The sequence below is a fragment of the Mytilus edulis genome, chromosome 14 (genome assembly GCF_963676685.1).
Source record: "Mytilus edulis chromosome 14, xbMytEdul2.2, whole genome shotgun sequence".
Taxonomy (NCBI): Eukaryota; Metazoa; Mollusca; class Bivalvia; order Mytilida; family Mytilidae; genus Mytilus; species Mytilus edulis.
Window position 1 is genome coordinate 34,847,807 of NC_092357.1, and position 10,467 is coordinate 34,858,273.

Genomic DNA, 10,467 nt, shown 5'->3' on the forward strand with positions numbered 1-10,467 from the left:
TAGGGGGTCGTTTTTACAAGTATCATGGTAATTGAACATTAAGAGCATATGGATTGTTAAAATCATAACATCGGATGGAAAAACTATAACGAACGCCAATCATACTGTTTTGCTAAGCATGAGTCTTCATTTCAGAATCTGGGATCGTGAGGGCTTGTTGAAAGTTATGTATCTTCGTGCATGTATATATGTGAATTCAAAACTATATAAAGTCAATAAGAATGCATCTTGAGCAGTGCCAAAAAAAACCACAGAAGGGTGTGACATTTTTGCCTAAGAATATACCCATTTTAATATAACATGCACTGACTTTCAGTACCTATAGCTATACAAATATTTAAGAAAGAATGACATGTATGCCAGAGACATATTTTTAATTAATCTGCACAACCTAATCAACTGACTTTGAACATGGAAATTTCGTGCAAACCAGTCGATTTTTCAGTTAAACCCCTGTGATTTATCCTTTCGGGATCCGGGAACCTTATTTTTATTTTCGGGATGTCGGGGTTTTGAATTTCTTTAAATTCGGGACCTCATCAGTATTTCATGTTTTTAAACCTGGGATTTCAGGATGAGGACCCCTCCAAAACCCACCTCCTCATCAATAAAAATTCATAAATATGCAGCTAATTTCTGGAGTTTATTTGGGATCTATTTGTAAGGTTAACATGGTTAACTTACGAATGAATACATCATGAACCATAATTTTCGCACTTTACATATTAATTTAAAGTGGACCCCCCCCCCCCCTTTATCAGTTTTTCAGATAAACGAAGTCGAAGGTGTCAAGACAGGTGCAATTTTATAAATAAATTGAGAATGGAAATGGGGAATGAGTCAAAGAGACAACAACCCGACAAGAGAAAAAACAACAGCAGAAGGTCACCAACAGGTCTTCAATGTAGCGAGAAATTCCCGCACCCGGAGGCAGCCTTCAGCTGGCCCCTAAACAAATATATAATAGTTCAGTGACAATGACCGCCATACTAAACTCCAAATGTACACGAAGAAACTAAAATTAAAATAATACAAGACTAACAAAGGCCAGAGGTTCCTGACTTAAATTGGGACAGGCGCAAAAATGCGGCGGGGTTAAACATGTTTATGAGATATCAACCCTCCCCCTATACCTCTATATATATATAGCCAATGTAGAAAAGTAAACGCATAACAATACCAAGAAATTGTATATTTACAACGCACATTAAAATTCAGTTCAATCTTAAGAGAAGTCCGAGTCTGATGTCAGAAGAGAGGGGGGATAGGAGGGGTATCACTCTGGTCCATTTGATGTGCTCAATTTTTCTTACCAACAATTTAATTGCCGTTATAAAAGCATCACTTCTTTTGTAAGACCCTAATGTTTATATCTCTTGTAAACAAAAATTACATTGATTTGATAAAACTGTTAATTGGCAAATTTTAATGACTTCGTTTCGTAGTGGACATTTTGTGAGGGACACACCTTCTGAAATTAAAAAACCTATATTGAAAGCTGTTTATTAAAATATGTTGGCTCTGAACATTTTTTTGAATTATTAAATAACTTATGTAAAGTAAAAAAAACATTTATTTCTTCTTTTTTTTTTACAATATTTTAGAGTATGACATGCCATTTTGGTTGTTTTGGACAATTCAGGAGTCAAATCTTATCAATCCCTCTAAAAATAAACTGTTTCTTTGCTTTAAAATGTTAAATCTAATTCAGTGTCCTGACTGCACAAAAAATTACTTGCAAAGATCAAACACATTTTTTTTTAAAGTGGCTGGGACAAGAAAATACGTTTTTATTGAAAAACGCCCATATATATATATGAGAAGAACATTACCCGTGTCATGCTGTTATTCACAACGATATATTTTTTATCAGTTTGCAAATTTCCGTGGCCAGTCATTCTTATTTTGAAAAGGCAGTATTAATAACGACAGAACTAATAATGAATAATATACTCAAGAACATTGAAAATGCGTCAGCAGAAACCAGTAACGTAAACGGGATATTTAGTCCGGATTCGGTTTTCCTTTTTTATATGTTATGACGCAGACGACAAGGACGCTGGGTGCGATTGTTTATGAGAAATGTTGTACCTGGAGAGACGGACATTTGAATTAAAACAAATGGAATAAAATATGTAAACCAAGCAGAGGCGGGTTATTTTCCGAGAAGAAGGTCGCTTTACAGCTTCAAAAATGGGGACGACTTGTCAAACAGTCAACGAAACCAGAGGCAGATTCAGATAACTTATTTTGGTAAATAAATGGGTAGATCACTCAGATCGCTTAAACAAACACACTGCATATATTAAGTATGTTGAAACGTTGTTAATCAGCGTTGCCATATATTTATTAACAAACAAACATTCATAGCAAGACCGTTGACAACGATGTCAAGTCCGTTCGTCCTTGGCTTATTGCATGACAATTTTGCCATGTGTTCGTTCGCCCTACTGTTTTCACAAATTTAAAAACGAAACAAATATATTTAAATGGCATAAAGGTTTTATAAGGGAGCTACCATTTGATTTTTAGGGGGGGGGGGGGGGGGCTAAGATGAAATTTGACAAAAATAGGCAGGACAGGAGTTTTGGGTTAAAAAAAAGGCAGGATGAGACACTTTCCAAAATAAAAAGGCAGGATGACAATTTAGGTAAAAAAAGTCAGGATAAACTAATAAAAAAAAAAGGCAGGACAACATTTTTCATCCTAGCCCCCCCTCCCATAAAAATCAAATGGTAGTTCCCTAAACTGAATCAGATATTATATGAAAAATAGTAGTGATCGAGCAATCATTTTACTTCAAAGGAAGGTAATGACTATAAAAAAAGTTTTTATTTATTTAAATTAATATATGAAAATTAAAGGGTTGGGTAACAGAACCCCATCAGCATTAAGTAGTTTCCCATACTAATTAAATTAGCCCTTCCCCAGTCTTCAAGATGAACTATTAAATCTACAGGCCAGGAGCTCAATTTTTGATTTTGTTTAGTTAGATTCTGTTGGCCCGTAGTGTAGATATGATTTTCAGTGGCGGATCCAGAACTTTTCCTAAAAGGGGGGGGGGGGGGGGCGCTGACTGACCTAAGTGGGGGCCCGCTCCAGTCATGCTTCAATGATTCCCTATATAATCAACCAAATTTTTCCCACGGGATCCGCCTATGATTTTAAAAGGCCAGAGTGAGAGCAATTTTACAAGCCTGGACTGCCACTCAGCGTGAAGACTGCTTCCCCACTCCCCACCCCAAAGATTAATTGTCTTTGACTTTATTCAAGATAAAATGTATGAATAAGTTACAATAATACATGTACGGTACCGTATATGAATAGAATCTGATATGTCAGCGCAGTGGTGGATCCAAGGGGAGGGTTCCGGGGGTTGGAACCCCCCTTTTTCTGGACGATCAATGCAATTGAAATGAGACATATATTTGGAACCCCCCCTTTTTAAAATGGCTGGATCTGCCCCTGCAGTGGTTGTCCTCTGTTTATGTACATGTAGTTATACCCCACCCAACAAAGTTGCGTATATAATGTTTTTGACCCGTCAGTCCTGTTTCTTGTCATAGCAACTCCTCTTAAACCTAAACAACATAATTTCACGAAACCTTTTTAGATAATAAGGACATAATATGTAGATGTGCATTCATTTTTTTTCAAGGAGTTGCGCCCCTTTGAACTTTTTTGCTTTAACAATGTTTAATGTACTACTGCAACAGTTTGTCATCGCAGCTCCTCTGAAACCACACAACTGAATTTCATGAAACTTTGTAGATAATAAGGACATACAACGTAGATGGGCATACCGACATGAAATTACGATTTGATTTTTTTTTCCAGGAGTTACGCCCCTTTGAACTAATTTGCTTTAATATACTACTTCAACAGTTCATCATCGCAACTTCTCTGAATCCATACAACAGAATTTCATGAAACTTTGTAGATACATGTAATAAGGACATACTATGTAGATGTGCATATATATCGACAGGAAATTACAATTAAATTTTTTATCTAGGAGTTACGCTCCTTTGAACTAATTTGCTTTAATGTACTTTTGCAACAGTTTGTCATCGCAACTCCTCTGAAACCACACAACACAATTTCATGAAACTTTGTAGATAATAAGGAAATACTATGTAGATGTGCATATTGACAGGAAATTATGATTCAATTTTTTTTTCTCATACTATTTTCTTTTCTTATTTAATTTCTCCAATGACAATGTATGTGGGGACGTACATGTAGGGTATGTGGGCCCGCTCACTAAGGTTCTTAATTCATACATGTTTCTCAATTGTCATTTTTATATAGATTAAACCATTGGTTTCCCTGTTTGCATTGTTTAACACATAATTTTTGGGGCCCTTTATAGCTTGCTGTTTGGTGTGAGCCGAGGCTACATGTTGAAGGATGTACCTTTACCTATAATGGTTTACTTTATTTTTCATAAATTGTAAATTGGATGGAGAGTTTTCTCATTGGCACTCATACCACATCTTCCTATATCTAAAGATTACATACCACATCTTATTTATATATATTTATATGCTATGTAACTACTTGGACTATTGATATTGGATACCTGATTGATCATAGGCAGTCTCGTTATATTGTTTCGTAATCCAACATAAGTTTGTCTCGACTAAATATTATGAAAGTGCTACTACATATATACACAATGCTTATTACCACAAACACAGATTGAGGTTGAAATTTCGTAGAGTCAAAGAGATATGCCCCATTGTTAGAAAAAATGGCTGAATCTAGTTTCTGTTCTCTATCTTAAGTATGTCTCATACAATTGTTAAAAACTTATGCTTATAATCACAAAATGAATCCTGCATCTGTATACATGTATGTCTACAAAACTGCAATGCCAAAATCAATAACATTTTGAAGTTAAAACCTTTTTCAGAACTGTCAGATTGATATAAATCTAAAAAAAAGATACCATGCTAATTTCAAAATAAGCAGATGCAGCATGCAATATGAATGCCAATGTCACACACACATGACATTGGCAACTATCCACCTGATGGTCAAGTAAATTTTGTAAAAATATTTGCAGATTATGCAAATTATTTGTACATGTATAATATTCATGTATACATGTATGCATGAAAATTAAGTATATTTTTTTTTAATTTTTCAGTGCCAATCACTATTCCAACAACTGAATATAAATTGGTAAGTATTAGATACTGTTTTTATGGTTTTGTAGCAAACAATTACATGTATAAGCTGTAGCTATCAATTTGTCATGTATGATGTACATGTAGTGATGATGTACATTGTAAATTCTCATAATGACATTTCCACTTGGTGATTGAAAAATGTATGTCATTTTGCCTGCATCAGAAGAAGGGGTAAAAAAACAAGATAAATAATTGGTCAGCCTATACTTGCCATAGCCTTGTGTTGGCAGGTCAACAATATAAAAAAGAAGATGTGGTATGATTGCCAATGAGACAACTGTCCACAAGAGACCAAAATGACACAGACATTAACAACTATAGGTCACCGTACGGCCTTCAACAATGAGCAAAGCCCATACCGCATAGTCAGCTATAAAAGGCCCCAATGTTTATGTTCAAAAAGACAAGATCAACAAATAGGTCATAAGGTCAAATAGCTGGAATGAAAATTACCTGAAAAACATGCATGATATCAGCAATTTGGGGAAAACTAGCAATAGTTGGTCGTTATACTGAAAAACTTGTTTAACTTTAAATTTGATTTTGCTGCAAAGTCAACCAATACAATAGCTTAACAGCACAAAAATTGTCTTGTCAACTCCTTCCATGAGTTGTTAATCTTAGAAAGAATGGTCATGATGATACAGAAAAAATTAAAAGAGACATTCAAAACTAACAAGTGGAAGTGAAACTTATGTCTTACAAAACAAAAAAAACAACCATAAGTCCACACACCACTATTTAGAAAACTAATTATAAAAGACTGAACAACAGTAAACCACCAAAAACAAGATTTATATTTGTACTCGGCTCAAAACAGGATATTAATTCTCGACATAGTCTCAATGCCTATCTATCACTAAGCCTTGTACAAATAAACATTATTTTTCGAAACAATGATTAAACATGTTGAGAGTGATTTTAACGTAAGTTCAATACTGTGGCCTCTAGGAAGCTTACGACATTACGTATAATGTAGGCACAAATTGTCCTTTCTTAGATTTCGATATTTCAGTTTTACACGAGAAACTGTGCACAAAAATTTACGACAAAAGACATGGTTTTTATGTTTCCTAATGTTAATTTTCCTTTCTTTGTTAATGATAGTCCTGATGCAATGGCTTGCAGTGTTTACATATCCTTAGTCCGTGTCTGGCGTACCCTTTTGTATTTTAATAAACGTAATATATGTATAACGGGTACGCTCTGAAAATGTGGACTTCGCTACCACAAATTACTGAAAATTTGAAATCAATTCTGTCAAAAATTCAACGAAAACGCATGTCAAATGCGATTCCACATCATTACTTTTTCAGTACCCGGACAATTAGACGGTAATTATTAAAATTATCTTTGTTTTGAAAAAAACTTATTGATATATTAAAAATTCAACACTGTAATTAGATTTTCGAATATTGTTTTCATTGATATGAATATTGATTCTATTATTCGTAAATTAAAACCATACTTAATACTATATTTTTAGACTTATGCAAATTCACGTTCGCGGGCCAAGGCCACTGATGGTGGACTTTTTATTCCCCGAGGGTATCACAAGCCCAGTAGTCAGCCCTTCTGTGTTGAATTGAATTATCATGGATATGGTCGTACATTTTGTACTTATAAATTAACCGTTTACAAAACTTTGATTTTTTTTTTAATTCTGAAGTTTTTTCTACCTCAGGAATAGATTACCTTAGCGTCACTGGTGGGTCTTTTGTAGATGAAATCTATGATGAGTTAACTTTTTACAATTGGTCATCTATTTTAGTTTTTCACGGGGTATTTTTCCCCCTTACAACCCTCTTAACACTAAATGCATTGGATGTCAGATGTGTACTGATTGATATTCTAAGATACATGATTTCTTTCATAAGTTGCGATTGATTTGAACTAGCGATCAGTACATTTGTTTAACTTCGAATATTCCCTGATCTTCGCTTGATGTCAGTTTTGCTGTGGCGATGTACAAATACCCTGCCACGTTCGGACTGTTTTGTTAGTTGTTTTCTTTTTTCAGGGGTTGGTTTTTTGGTTCATCGAACTGATGAATATAGAATTGTTCAAATCAATTTATTTGCTTGGTAAACATCGAATTTATTGTTGCTTACAAAAGCGTATATTGATACCCTATCATTTGCATATGAACTTTGTTTTAATGCTCCTAGATTTGATTGCTTGTTTATTTTACAGGCTCACTTATTTGATTTCTCTCTTTTATAGATGGTAATATCTTGCGGCAGCTACCAAAGTTATAATGAAAATGAAAAAGTTGTGAAATACATTCTTACAGAAAATAAAATTGTTAAAAATGCATCAGTTTTGAAGATAGCAATAGGCGTATTCATAATCATAAATCTAGCATACCAATTTAAGAACCATTCTCATTTACCTACTGTCTTCGGAAAATGATAAAAATGAAAAATAGCATAGTTGTATGTATTTCCAAATGTATTTCAGATGAATAAAGACAGCAGTAGTATACTGCTGTTTACAAGTCATAAATCAATTGAGAGAAAACAAATCAGGGTTACAAACTAAACAGTGAAACGAACTATTTTAAAATAAGAACTGCCATATTCATGACTTGGTATAAGATATTGTAAGAATAAATAGTTGGTTAAGCCTATATTATGGCTAGCCAAAGCTTTATTGCATTGTTTAGTATACCGCATCACATGACAGGAACACAGTACAAATAAATGCAAGAACTCTCAGGAAAGAGAAATACATAAATAAATACTAAAAATTTGTAATATAATAGTACATCTTGACACGAAAACCACAGAATAAACACGGATAAAAGCAAGTATAGACAATGTGTGATTATTGAGTATCTAACATTAGTGATAATTGGTGTGTATCCAGATGTTTTCTTTTCACAAGACATGTATAAGTTAAAGAAATTCAAATAACAAAAATACCAAATTCCGAGGAAAATTCACAACGGAAAGGCCGTAATCCTAGATAAGATCTAAAGCTGAAACACATCAAACGAATGGATAATAATTGACTTATTTGTGAATTGGTACAAGCATTTTTTAATGTAGCAAATGGCGGATTGAACCTGGTTGTCTGGCTTCATGGAGTAAAATGGATAGACATATGTATGCTGTTCCTGGCGTCGGCGTCGGCGATGACAGCGTCGTAAACAATGTATTAGTTTATAATTAGGTATATTTTATGGTGAATCACTATGGTAAGTCAAAGATATTTCGTATTCAGTTGTATTAGTAATGACACATCTCATTACCATGGACATTTTGTGAACTCGTCCCCTCAGTTATGGTCTATTAACTTTGAAACTTGTGCTTGGTTCTGATGTATTAGTTTGTGATTAGGTCAGTTTTTTCGGACTCAATAGTGGTAAATTAATGATAATTGGAAAGCAGTTGTATAAGCATTGACATATCTTATTTCCATTGAGATTGTTTGGCCCCGCCCCCTGATCAGTCATAGTCTCTTGAATTTGAATTGTTTGCTTAATTTTCATGTATTAAATTTTGATTAGGTCAGTTAATGGGGAACCACTAGTGGTAGGTAAATGATAGTTGATATGCATTGCCATATCACTTCCATGGAGATATTTTGGCCCCGTCCCCTCAGCGGTCATGGTCTATTAACTTAGAAACTAATAATTAGATGGGTTTTTTTTGTAATTTTACTTAATTAACTTAAGTAAACTTCCTGTTTTAAAAGAAAAATAAATTTACAAATAAGGAAATAAGGAAAAAACAAAACTTAATTTAAAAAGTCCTGTTTTAAACGTGAGTCGAATTGAACACAAGAAAATGATATGCACTTTGTGATATACGACGCCCTGAAATGTAAACATAGAAACGTCATGTTTCTATGTTGGCACAAAGGAACATTTTCAAATGTCATATAAGGAGTTTCAAAGGAGGAAGACTTTAAATATGTAAAGATTAAACGAATGGTTAGAAACAACAGATCATAATCATAGATGAGATTTAAAAGATTTGATATTTTCCAGTTATTTAGTTAGTTAGAATTCTTGAATAACTTTACCTATTAATTATTTTTAGAATGTCTTTTCTTATTCAAAGTTCAATGAGCTTTTTCTAGACGACGCATACTTAAAGGGGCACTAGCTACGAGATATATAAAAAATCTAAAGTTTGATTTTTATTCTGTTCAATCAATAATGAAAATTGTGATTAGATTACGCATAGAAAGTCCAATTTTGTGTGTTTAAAAAGAAAACTATTTAATAGATTTTTAAGATAGAATGTCATAACATTCCTTCGGGAGAGAAAAAAAAAAAAAAAGTGGTCATCGGACTTTTGTTCTTGCTACATATTAAAATCAAAACACTTTCTATTGTAAAATAACTTTATCTGATTCATCTTCCTTACTTTCTGGGTTATCTCCCCTTATTTGGCAAAGTTGATAAAACAAATATACAAAAAATGTGCTCTTTAGAAATTACAGCCGTAAATATGATAAAACACATAGTTTCAATGTTGACATAAGGAAGTATTACACATGAATTACATACTACTCTCATAATTTGCACATGTCATTAAAGATCTGGACCAATAGTTATCTGTGACCTCAACATCCTAGTTGGAGGAAGACGTAAGAAACACCTTTACTTGTTTAGCAATAGTAAGTCTCTAATTGGTACTTGGCAACGTAGTTTTAAAACAAATTTTCGAACGTTTCCCGCCAAAAGTATGATTTTTTTCACAAATGAATATCATTCTAATAAGAACATTCAATTATACTTTAAAAAACACAAGAGATTAATTCATTATTTTTTTCGATATCCGGTTCTAGTTCAACGTACTAAATTTGTATTCAAAATTGTACCTAAATTGATGACATAGCCCATTTATCTTGACCATCATGTTGACACCAGTGAAAGATATATTGACCTGAACAATGCTGGTAGATTTTTATTTCAAACACAAATGATTTTTCTATCCTTTAACGAGAAGGATTATACATCCTGGTACATTATTTTTAAATAGTTAAACAAAATTAAACAAAAGAAAGAAAATTAATTCTTAGCAGATTTTGTTCTATTTGCATAGTATGATAAAAGATGAGTACGAGACAGTAATGTTAATGTAAGGTAGGAAGTTTTGAATCCGTTTTTTAAAGATACGTGTAACAAATTTCCTTTCAAAATAAAGAGACGTACATCACATGTTTACAATGTACGCGAACGAAAATTAAAAGACGTTAAAAAATATAATTTTACATTTCTTTTAATACCATAGTAACTACTTGTAAAATAAGGAGGAGT